The sequence below is a fragment of the Quercus robur genome, chromosome 11 (assembly GCF_932294415.1).
Source record: "Quercus robur chromosome 11, dhQueRobu3.1, whole genome shotgun sequence".
Taxonomy (NCBI): Eukaryota; Viridiplantae; Streptophyta; class Magnoliopsida; order Fagales; family Fagaceae; genus Quercus; species Quercus robur.
In genome coordinates, this window is record NC_065544.1 from 24284260 (window position 1) to 24295704 (window position 11445).

Below are 11445 nucleotides of genomic sequence, written 5' to 3' on the forward strand. Positions count from 1 at the left end.
TTTCCATTTTCACAGGGGTACTCTCATGAACCCAGCTTTCAAGAGCAAAACCAAAACCAAAAAATTGAAAGAGAAGTCTTCCCTTCTCTTCTCCTACATTTGTTACAAATTTACAGCAAATAATTAAAAAAGAATTAAAAATAAAAATAAAAACAATGAAGACCCAAAACACAAACCCTGTGCTTGGTATAATTATACATCAACAGCAAAAGGTTTAAACTTTCAACCATAAATCCCTTGCATCCAAACATATACCATCAGAAATTAAAACAGGGCTTTCATTATTAACCATAACTATTTGTGTCACAACTTGAAGGTCCATGTTCAAGATTTAGAAAAGAATATAGAGATTACATTATCAACTACTGATATCAAACAAATTCATAATTTTGCTGGTAAGACAATAACACATGCAAACCCCCAATTGACAATTCAGCTCAGTTATGATGCCATTCGCAATCAAAAGGGAAAGGAAGAATGCTAATTTTTTGTAGTAAAAAAAAAAAACTTGTCATGCCAGTTGACAGTTGCAAAATTTTTAAAAGCATGACTGAATTGCAACTGTCAAATCTGTATGAGAGTAAAATTTTCTACACAGGGCTGCTTCTTGGAAACAAAATAATAAAAGTAGGCACTCAAGGAATCCATGGATCCCAATCCGAAAGACAGCAATAAAAAAAAAAAAGGGTCAACTGACCCAGATTAGGCCAATCTGACCCAAAAATTTCCTCTGGATGTTACGAGAAAAAAAAAAAAAAAAACAGCTAACAAACTTTTAGGTGCTATTTATTTCTTGACACCTGAGATTGTGTAATTCATAAACACATACCCAAAAAATAATAACTCAGCTAACAATCTTTGGGATTGTGTAATTCATTACCTCACAAGTTTCAAGAGCTTTGTGGGGAAGAAGGAATGGGTCAGGTGGGCTATGGCTGTGAATCGTGTCATTGCTGTTCTGATGCGATATCCCTGTTCTGAAGGAAGAGTACACGCCGACGTTGGACTGGGGTTCTCTTCTTTAGTAATCGAATTTCTCACCTGAGCTCTTTGCCGGCATCGGACCGATGCAGGTCTTCTCTGGTGGGCGTGGAACTCTCTGAGGCGTTACCTAGGGTATAGTGAGGAGTGAATGAAGGAAAGGAAAAAAGAGTTTAATTTTGGTATTTATATGCTACAATGTTTTCAGTTCCGCTACAGTATCCACGTTTGGTTTTTTTCATTTGCGTTTTTTCCACTTAATTGCTACAGTGTTTTCAGTAATAAGTTTTCAGTTTCAGCAAAATAAGTTCTATCCAAACAGACCCTAAGTTAGTACTCTGCATAAAAGAAAGTGTGCACCAACATTCAGGTGGCCTAATTGATAAGAAATCAAGTCAACAAATCTCAAGACTTAGGTTCGAACTTCAACAATTAATTATGAGATCCTCAAAAAAGAAAGCGGTTAAGGAGTAATTATGATCACGCCCAAATAGGGAAGTTACATTAATTGTCCTCTAACCATTTTTTATTTACCCAAAAAAAATTTTAAAAATAAAAGAAGGTGCACAATGTTTCTGACGCCTATAAGATGTTATTGCAAGTCTGCCATATTCATGTTTAGCAAAAAAAGTCTGCCATATTCATTTTTCATCATGGTTGGGGATACTTGGATAAGAGGATCTAGAAGTACAGCAAAAAATAAATACGGCCGTACCAATCGATCCCCCATATATATATATATATATATATATATATATATAGTCTTCATTTATAAAACTTTTAGAAAGAAGAAATGATGGCACTAACTTTTACCTATTTTTTACCAATAACAATTGATTAGATTTTTTTTTTTTTTTTTTTTTTTCTGGTGAATATTGGGGTGAGCAAAACGTTGCCGGTGCCGACTCAACCGACCAGCGCCGATGACACCGTCCCGACACCAGCGCCGACCGATTGAGTCAAGGCCGGCGTTCGGAGGGCGAAGACCGTTCCGATGCCGGTGTGGGGCGGTCATCGGATCGCAGCAGCCTCCACCGATCTACACCGAACCAAACCGACACCAGTTTGAGTTCTCCCCCACTTTCGATACGGCGTCATTTCACAGGTTTTGATTTTAAATTTTTTTAATGAAACGACGTCGTATGGGTTGGGTGGTATTAAAAAAAAAACCAAAACGGTGCGTTTTCATTCTGAAAGGGGTATAAATTCATTCTTAACGGTCTGAAGATTCTTTAACTCTCTCTCTCTCGGTCTCGCCTAACGAAGTGACACTCGCCTGACGCAGCGACGCCTGGCCTGAGCTCTCGCCGTCGCTCACCAGTCACGGCAAACCAACGGTAAGGCTTTAACTCTCTTTTTTTATGAAGTTGGTTTTCATTTGTTGGCCTGAGCTCTCTAAGTCGGTCTCGCCTTTCGTGTTTTGTTTTGTTTGTTTGTTTGTCTGTTTTTATTTATTTTTTATTTTTTTATGAAGTTGGTTTTCATTTGTTTGTTTAAGCATGAATGATTAAGTTGGTTTGATTGAGTTTGGGAAAGCATGAATGTGTTCGGGTTTTGTTTTTTATTTTTATGAAGTTGGTTTTCATTTGTTTGGGAAAGCATGAATGATTAAGTTGGTTTGATTGAGTTTGGGAAAGCATGAATGTGTTCGGGTTTTGTTTTTTATTTTTATGAAGTTGGTTTTCATTTGTTTGGGAAAGCATGAATGATTAAGTTGGTTTGATTGAGTTTGGGAAAGCATGAATGTGTTCGGGTTTTGTTTTTTATTTTTATGAAGTTGGTTTTCATTTGTTTGGGAAAGCATGAATGATTAAGTTGGTTTGATTTAGTTTGGGAAAGCATGAATGTCTTTGGGTTATAACTAACTTACCTTAATATGTATTAAGTAACTTACTTTAGTCCCACTTACTTTAATATGTCTTAACTAACTTACTTTAATATGTGTCACAGTCTACTAAGTACTAACTACTAAGTACTACTAACCTTTTTTTTTCTTCCTCAGCATTTTAATTTTTGAGGGAGACAGAGATTGAGTTGTTTTTGGTAGAAATTAAAGTTTTTCCCATCCATTGTGTTGATAAATGGATGGGTGAGCATGTGCATGTGAACAGCATAGCGAATGGGCAAAAGGGTTGGGTCCACTTCATTAATTGGACTGTTTTGAGTTTTCGTTTTTGTTTTTGATAATTCGATTGTTGGGGGAGGGGGATTTGAACCTTGGATCGCTCTGTAGGAAACACCAGCAGCTGCCAGTTGAGCTACAACCTGTTTTGAGTTTGAGAGTGAATATAGGGAAATTGCCTTGAGGATGTGTATTGTCTTTGGGTTTATTGAGCAAACTAGAGAAGGAAGTGGACAGATCCCTTGAGTTATGGTGCTGTAATGTCTTTGGAAATATTAGGATTTTAAGTTTTCATGGGCTGGTTGAGGACAAAGTCCATAGTAAGATATATGTTTGAGCTGTAACTCTTAATTGGATGTGAGTTGCACTTGTAACTATTGGATGTTGGGAGGCCTATGGTCCTTTTTATAGTGTTTTTTAGTGTCATCAGGGTTGTCATTATGGTACACAAACATGGTTTTTTTTATTCCCTTTTAAAGCTCTCCAACAATGCATAAAATGGGTCTTTAAGAGACCAAAAAATTGGCCTTGTTGTGGTAAAGCTTGGGCATTTTGAAATACTTTTTTAATGTTATTAAGTGAGGAGTTTGGTTTTTTTAGAAATATATATTTCTGGGTTCCTTAAATCAGGCTTTACTGTTTAAAGTCCAGGCCCTCCAGGGTTCAGGCCAGCATAGGTAAAATAATTTTGAAAAATTAACCTAAGCTGTGGAAATCTTATTTTGGAGGTTTAAGGATTGGTTAGTTTAATATGTAAAGATTGGGTTTTGGTTTCTATTTAGTTCAATCATGTGGTTGAGCCATTGAGGTTTATGGTGGACAAAAAGTGGAGTTTGGGTGGTGCCTTGGACCTCTTTGGGTTTTTTTTGTTATTTATTTTTATTTTTAATGGTTTTGAAGGGTTGAGCACATAATAGTAAGCATTATATTATATATGTATTCATGCCGTGCTTATATTTTCCTATTGAATTAATTTTCTATCACTAGAGGCATTTAACCAATCCTTAAACCTCCAAAATAAGCTAGTATACTATACCTAGGTAGAAGCCTAATATTTTATCAACCAATTTTTACTTATTAAAAAATGTAATGGCAGTTTTAGTCTTGTGCCTATTTGACATGGTTGTGCTATTCTTCATTAGGTTCTTGTTGGCATCACTTGGTTGAGCTTGGTTAGCGTTACAAAGTGAGCAGAATTTGCTGATTTAGGATTTTTTTTAAAGACATACTAGTTTTCTCAAACTTATTGTTTTCAAAGGAAATAAGAGTGCTACTTGTATTTTACCTATCAAAAAAAAAAAGAGTGCTACTTGTATTCAAATATTATGCTAAGTATCTTGTTATTATGTGGAAGTTTTTGCAAATATACATTTTACAATGAGATCTTGTAGGACGAGATAGAGGAAGACCCAAAATAACATTAGTAGAAGTAAAAAAAAAAAAAAAAAAAGACTTATCAATTAAGGAAGTAACAAAGTACGATTTCATACAGAATAACATTAGCGGAGTGTTTTATTTTCTATGTTGTATAATTCTTTGCGCGTTTTTCTTTCTTCTATTTTTGCATTGCACAGATTCTGGGAATTAGGTTAAATTCTCAACAACCCTAACTATTTTATTGAGGATCCATAGCCGACCCCTAAAATTTGGGATTAAGGCTTGTTGCTGTTGTTGTGATGCATGTGTTTGGTGAGGCATTTCATATGTATACATGTTTCTAAAATATTATAGCTCAATTATCTATTATTTTCTTTGTGAAATTTATTGCTCAATTTTATTCATGATGTTTTGAGAATGTATTGTAATTGGTGATTTTGAATGCTTACAAAAATCTTCATGTTGAGATGTTTCTCTTTTTAAGAAATTAATGTTTGACTATTCATTATGTTTTATAAATGGTTTGATATTTGGTCATTTTTACTTGCAATGGTATGAAAGTATAATGATATTGGAAGTATATGTTTAGGAAAGGTGTTTCCCATCGTTTTGCTCTCTTTTCTCCTAAAAATATCATTCTTCTTCCCTCATTAGTCTTTGTATTACCACCACCGCTGATTCCCTTCCAACGAGTTTAACAATGATAGGAGCTGGAGACCCACCGGGTTTGGCACATGGAATATTTGAAGTAATCTCCAATTTTTTTCAATTGGTATGCTTGATTCACATTTATACACAATTAGGTCAGAAATAATCTAAATACAACGGAAGTTGGAAGTTGCCCTTTCAAAGGGCTGGAAAGGTTGAAACTCATGATTTTAGATTATAGGGCCAAAACCCCATGGAAGTAGTGTTTTCAAGTGTGGAATTTTTAAAATTTATTTAATGTGTATGTTAGGATGAATTTGATGATTTCATTTGCGAATTTTTGTTGTTGTGTTGATCACTTGACACTTGGTTGCTATGAGTTGTAGTAGAATGCATTATGTTGCTGAATCCTACATAAATGTTTGTAGTAAAATTTGACTTTCTGTGGGTCACTTGAATACATCATGAGTGTTAGAGTTAAGTTTAACCTTATGAAATGAGTGATAGAAGGCCTTAAAGACTTTTATTCAAGGTCCAGAGGTGTCTTGTTAAGTCTAAATTAACTGAGAATAATAAGAAGGGGCGTGGGGGGGGGGGGGGGGGTGAATTGTAAAGTCTTTTTCATCTATTGGAAATGAAGACAAACCGGATTTATTAAATTTTCCCCAAAATTAAATACAACTAAGCCGCATTAATTTCTTTTATTTCCCCCCCTTAAGTTTTTGTTAAGCACGTATATTTCTCTCTCTATGAGCGCATTAAAACATTTAGCAGATGATTTTGTATTCTTTGTTTCCAAACTGTTTAACTAATTTACTGACAATGGAAGAAAGGGGTTAATGAAGGAAACTCTTTGGATTTTGACAATTTTATTTTGTTTTGTGTATGTTGTTCTTGTTCGGCACAGTTTAGAGGAGTGTTTTATTTTCTTGGGTTCCATACTGGTTAACCAGTTACTAATTAAGATAGATAGGTTAGTGAAGGATCCTCTTTTGGATTTTGTGCAAACACAACTTACTTTATGGTTTTACAGTAGTTATAATTCATGTGAATTTTTGTTTCCACTTATTGGTTTATGCATGTTAATTCTTGAGACTAAAATTTTGATTTGTTATTTTGTAGCGGTTTGTTAAAGCTTGTTGAGTTCTTACGATTAGAATGATATACACGGCGATTGACAACTTCTACTTAACTGATGAGGAGCTAAAGAACTCACCATCTAGGAAAGATGGTATAGATGAAGCGACTGAAACTATCTTACGAATATATGGCTGTGATCTCATCCAAGAAAGTGGCATCTTTCTTAGACTGTATCCTGTTTTGATTTCTTTATATATTGAATATATGTTGGTATATGAAATTGTATACTTTTCCTAATTTTGTTGGTTCATTATGTTGCCTTAATCTTCTTACTTACAGACCTCAAGCTGTGGCAGGTTCTATTCCATTGTTTCTATTGCAAGAAATCATTTGCCTGCTTCAATGTGAAGGTTAAACTTTGTCTCCCATCACTCTCTTGCTGAGATATAGATAATAAACAAAGGAAAAGGAATGATTTTTATTTTTTATTTGGAAGTAAATTCATGTTCTAGTTTCATATCGATATTGCACCTCTGCTAAGTCAAATATTTGCATTGAGCTTCATTGAATTAAGGTCCATTTTCTCTGCAGAAAGTTCTATAAAACTTCTATACCTTGTTTTGCAGAAAGTTGCTGCGAGCTGTGTATGGCTTGCATCGAAGCTTGAGGAAAGTCCAAGAAAAGCAAGACAAGTCCTCATTGTTTTACACAGAATGGAATGTAGGAGGGAGAACTTACCAATAGAGCATTTGGAGATTGGTTCGCAGGTTAGGCATCCACCTTCTTTATTATGATATTACCTTGGTTTTTGTTTTTCATTTTCTTATTTGGCACAAGAATTGAGTTTTCCAAATTACTTATTTTTTATTGCCCCCCCCCTTCTTTTTGGCAACCACCAAGTATAATGTCTTTGTTGAATAGGTTTTAATTTTAGCAGTTCATGTGTATTTGCGTTTAAAATTATTATTTTTCCTCTAAAAAAATCATTTCATTCTCAAGTTTTCCTTCTTTTCTTTTTTTTTGGTATCTTTCTAACAGAAATACCATGACCTCAAAACTGACTTGAGCAGAACAGAAAGACATATATTGAAAGAGATGGGATTCGTTTGTCATGTTGAACATCCTCATAAATTCATATCTAACTACCTTGCTACTCTTGAAACACCTCCAGAACTGAGGCAGGAAGCTTGGAATCTAGCAAATGATAGGTACTTCTTATAAATTAACTACTCACGGACACAAGTTATGCACTTTCTATTCTTATTGTTTGGTTATCCGTTGAACACGAAAACTTTGCATCTAGAATTTTTATTGTTCAATTGGCTTTGTTTGGGAACAGCTTATTTAGCTAAAACTAAAAACTTTTTGCTAAAAATACTGTAGAAAAAGCTAAATGTTAGCTGAATAGTACAGTGAGATCCACGAATAGTACAAAAAGTGCAATAGGACTCATAAATAGTAGCAAAAATAAGCTAAAAACTCTAATAAGCTTCAACTTTCATCACTTCCCAAATACACTCTAAGTGTCATTTAGTTTACATATGTATATGTTGATGTGTGGGAGCCCCTCCATGGTTTTAAAAGCCACACTGGACCGGCGGGTTCAACCATGAACCGGCCAATAATCCAGCCTGGTTATGCTAAAAAACTGGAAATTTAATCAAATCTGGAAAAAACCAGAAACCGGAAATTCAATAGGTAAATTGAGAATTGAGAACTGGACTGGTTAAGCTGGTGATGATTCTGAAAATGCAGCCAAACAGTAGCATTTTCTCTGAAAATGGGTGTGGCAGGTCATGAGGATGGTGATGCAACACTTTACAATCAAGTCCACTCAAAATATGGAAATTCTACCTTGTGGGTTTAGGGTAATTATAGAATACTTGCAGAGTACTATAAATGCATACCCCTCCCCCCTCCCTCTCACATAATTGTGGGTCTTACTAATAAAATTCATGGTGGGACCCACAATTCATGTGAGAAGGGGGGGGGGGGGAAGTATGCATGTATGGTACTCCTGGAGTATTCAATAATTTTCTGTGGGTTCATCCCAACTTGCCATCACTGAAAATATGATGAAAAAATCTGTCTTTCTTTTTTGTTAACTTACCATACTAGTACCCAATGGATTACTTTGGCAATGTTGTCCAAGTAATCTCCAGAGGGGGTTGGACATAAAAAGGAGACTCTGAGAGAAAGAGACTTGGCTCTTAAAAAAAAAAAAACATTATGGTACAGAGTGAGGTCTTAAATTTGATGATAGAATAAAGTGGATTTTGGAGGAGAGGTATTTTGTCTTGGTTTTATGTGGCTCTCTCTCTCTCTTTCTCTGAAGCTGTCTCAAGGCTTTTACGCCAATTCAAAGCTCAATTCAAAGACAAGATTATGGATAATTTGCTCACTCACCAAAGACACTTCCCATACCTCCTCTCTCTTACCTCTGACCAACGTACCACAGTCAGTAGATTAAGGTTGGATCTAATACCCAAGAAACTTATTAATGTTTTTATTTGTGCACCCCTCCTTATTAAATTGGTTAGTTAAGTATTTTTATTTTCATTAATATAGGAACGTGGGAAATTTCACTTGAAAAAATTGTTTTAATGTTATGATAATTTTTTTTTACTAAATATGGCTAATTGTCATACATTTAGAATTTATATAATTTAATTGTATTATTAAATAAAATATTTATTTTGTCACCATTTCGACTACCGGTCCAACCTCAGTTGGACCAAAAAACTGGGATCTAGTCCCTTTTCCGGTTCTCTATTTGGTCTGATTTTTAAATCCATGGAGCCTTCTCCCCCTTCTTTTGACTATCAGAACAAACAATGATTTGTATTCTTCAATCAGCCCCATTTAAGCCCCATATTCTGTTTGTTTTTTATGATCATGTTTTATTTGGTGTTTAGATCCTTGTTATTTTTTTGCCTCTCTTTAATTCTTTTTGCTCCTTGAATCTTATAAATGGCCTTTGTATGTTACTCTTGCCATGCTTATAGTTTGATCTATTGTCGTTTTCCATCAGCCTTTTCTTTTAGATTTATAGCTTATTTGCTTATGTCCTGCTTTTAAAAGCCTCACTTCTTCTAGGGACAACCATACTTTACCCAACTTTCAACAAATAAGCTATAAGCAATTTGCAAAAAGCTGCATTTGAGAACACTGTTCTGATGATGCTATAGCATAAGAGTGATGTACATCCAAGAAGGCATCTGAAAGTTATTTGTATATTTGATAGCCATACTATAGTGTGCAAGACAGTTGCATTTCTACCATGTTTCAGAATAATGGGTCTAATTCCAATGTACACAGCCTTTCCCTAATTTTTTCTAGTTGTGTTTTATGTCTGCCGATTGTTGTAGTTTTTCCATGTCTTTCACTATGGTTGACAGTTCCATTAGTAATCTGTTTTGTTGTGTAATTTTATTTTAACATTCAAATTTGGGCAGTTTGCGCACAACTTTGTGTGTTCGATTCAAGAGCGAGGTTGTGGCTTGTGGGTTGTCTATGCTGCTGCTCGTCGGTTCCAAGTACCCCTTCCTGAGAATCCACCATGGTGGAAGGTATTTGATGCAGACAAATCTGGGATTGATGAAGTATGCAGGGTTCTGGCTGAGCTGTACAGCCTTCCTAAGGCACAGTACATTCCAGTCTGTAAGGATGGAGACTCTTTTACATTTTCGAACAAGTCAAGGGATTCACAATCTCAGCCAATTCCGAAGGTACTACTATTTTATTGTTGTACTATTTTGAGTTTCACTGGAAATATAAAGCCTACAAATGCTCTTCTACAGTTTTTGCAATTTTCAATTCCTCAGCAAGTGTTGCATTTTTGTTTGTCAACTACTGCTGTCTTATTTCCAGTGATTCTTGCTATAGAGGTGAGTTGTTAGACCACCTGGCAGCTGCACTTGAATTCTCTGTTTAGAGAAAGGATGGCAATTGTAAAGACTTTAGAAAATTTGGTCCATCTTAGCATGGGATTTTTATTTCATTGCTGTTCTATAAGAACTTCCATAGACTAGGTAGAGTTGAATCACTTAAGCATGGTGGGATTTTTGTTTCATTGCTGTTCTACTTCTACAGGAAATTTCACAGACCAGCCCTACAGCTAATATTAAGCCAGTTTCAGCAGCAATTAATCCTGAACCTGTTGGAGCCAAAGAAGTATTGGTTAGAGCAGCCATTGACAAGATAAAGGATTCTAAGAAAAGTGATGATGAATCAAAGAAAATGTCTGTTGAGGGAGAGGCAAGAGAAGAGCCTCTGCCAAAATCTAATTCTGAACTCAAAACAGAGGCAAGTAGGGAAAGGAACAGGGAGAGAGAGAAGGAGAGGGAGAGAGACAGAGAGGGAGGACCGAATAAAGGCTCAGGATCGTGATAGGGGCAGGGATTCTGACCGTGAATGGGATCGAGAGGAAACAGAGAGGGACAGAGATAAAGCCAAGGATCGCAGTCATCGTTCCAAGGATAGAGGAAAGGATTCAGGTATGTTTACAACCAATTTTGTTCATGAACCTGATGCCATTGTTAATACTTTTTTTAAGGTTGTTTCTTTGATTTTGTATTGTGGTCTAATCTTTTCTAATTGTTCTCTGATTATCTAGTGATATTCTTTTTCTCTTGTGAATGCAGGACATTCAGGGAAATCAAGACATCATTCTTCAAGAGGTATACATTTTGTTTCCCTCTGTTATTTTATATTCAATATGGTTTCTTGTTTAACCATAGGTCCATTATCTGAACCTCTTCATTTTCAGATCGTGACTACCACAGTTCCTCTTATTCTTCAAGGGAGAAGGATCGCCATAGACATCATTCATATACTTAAACCCGTCTTCAAGGCATGCTAGTTGTATATTGTATCTATCTTGATCATCATGTCAGCAAAGAGGAAATAAGTACTACTACTGGGGGAGAGAGATCATCTCACTTGAAACAAGAATTATTTTGACTTGAAATGTACAACCTTAATTTTGATGACTGATCTATCGTCTAATCCCAATTGTTGATCTTGTATTCAGCCCTCTGTAATGCAGGCACAACACTCGTAGTGCTTTGCTTATCTTCTGGCTATCTGCAATAGCTTGCTGTCCTTCCAAGTTACTCTGGCAAATATGCGCATAAACATGCGCACCATTTCCGACTATCATTACCAACTGAACAACGGGTAAGCAATGCTATTGACTGAAGTAGTACCATGTGTAGCATGAGAATTGAGATCAAGTG

General features: G+C 35.6%; 1 pseudogene; it reads left to right on the forward strand.

Annotated features, from left to right (window-relative positions):
* Positions 1-2132: 2132 nt before the first annotated feature.
* Positions 2133-11239, forward strand: LOC126706224 (cyclin-L1-1-like; annotated as a pseudogene).
* The last annotated feature ends 206 nt before the right edge of the window (positions 11240-11445 follow it).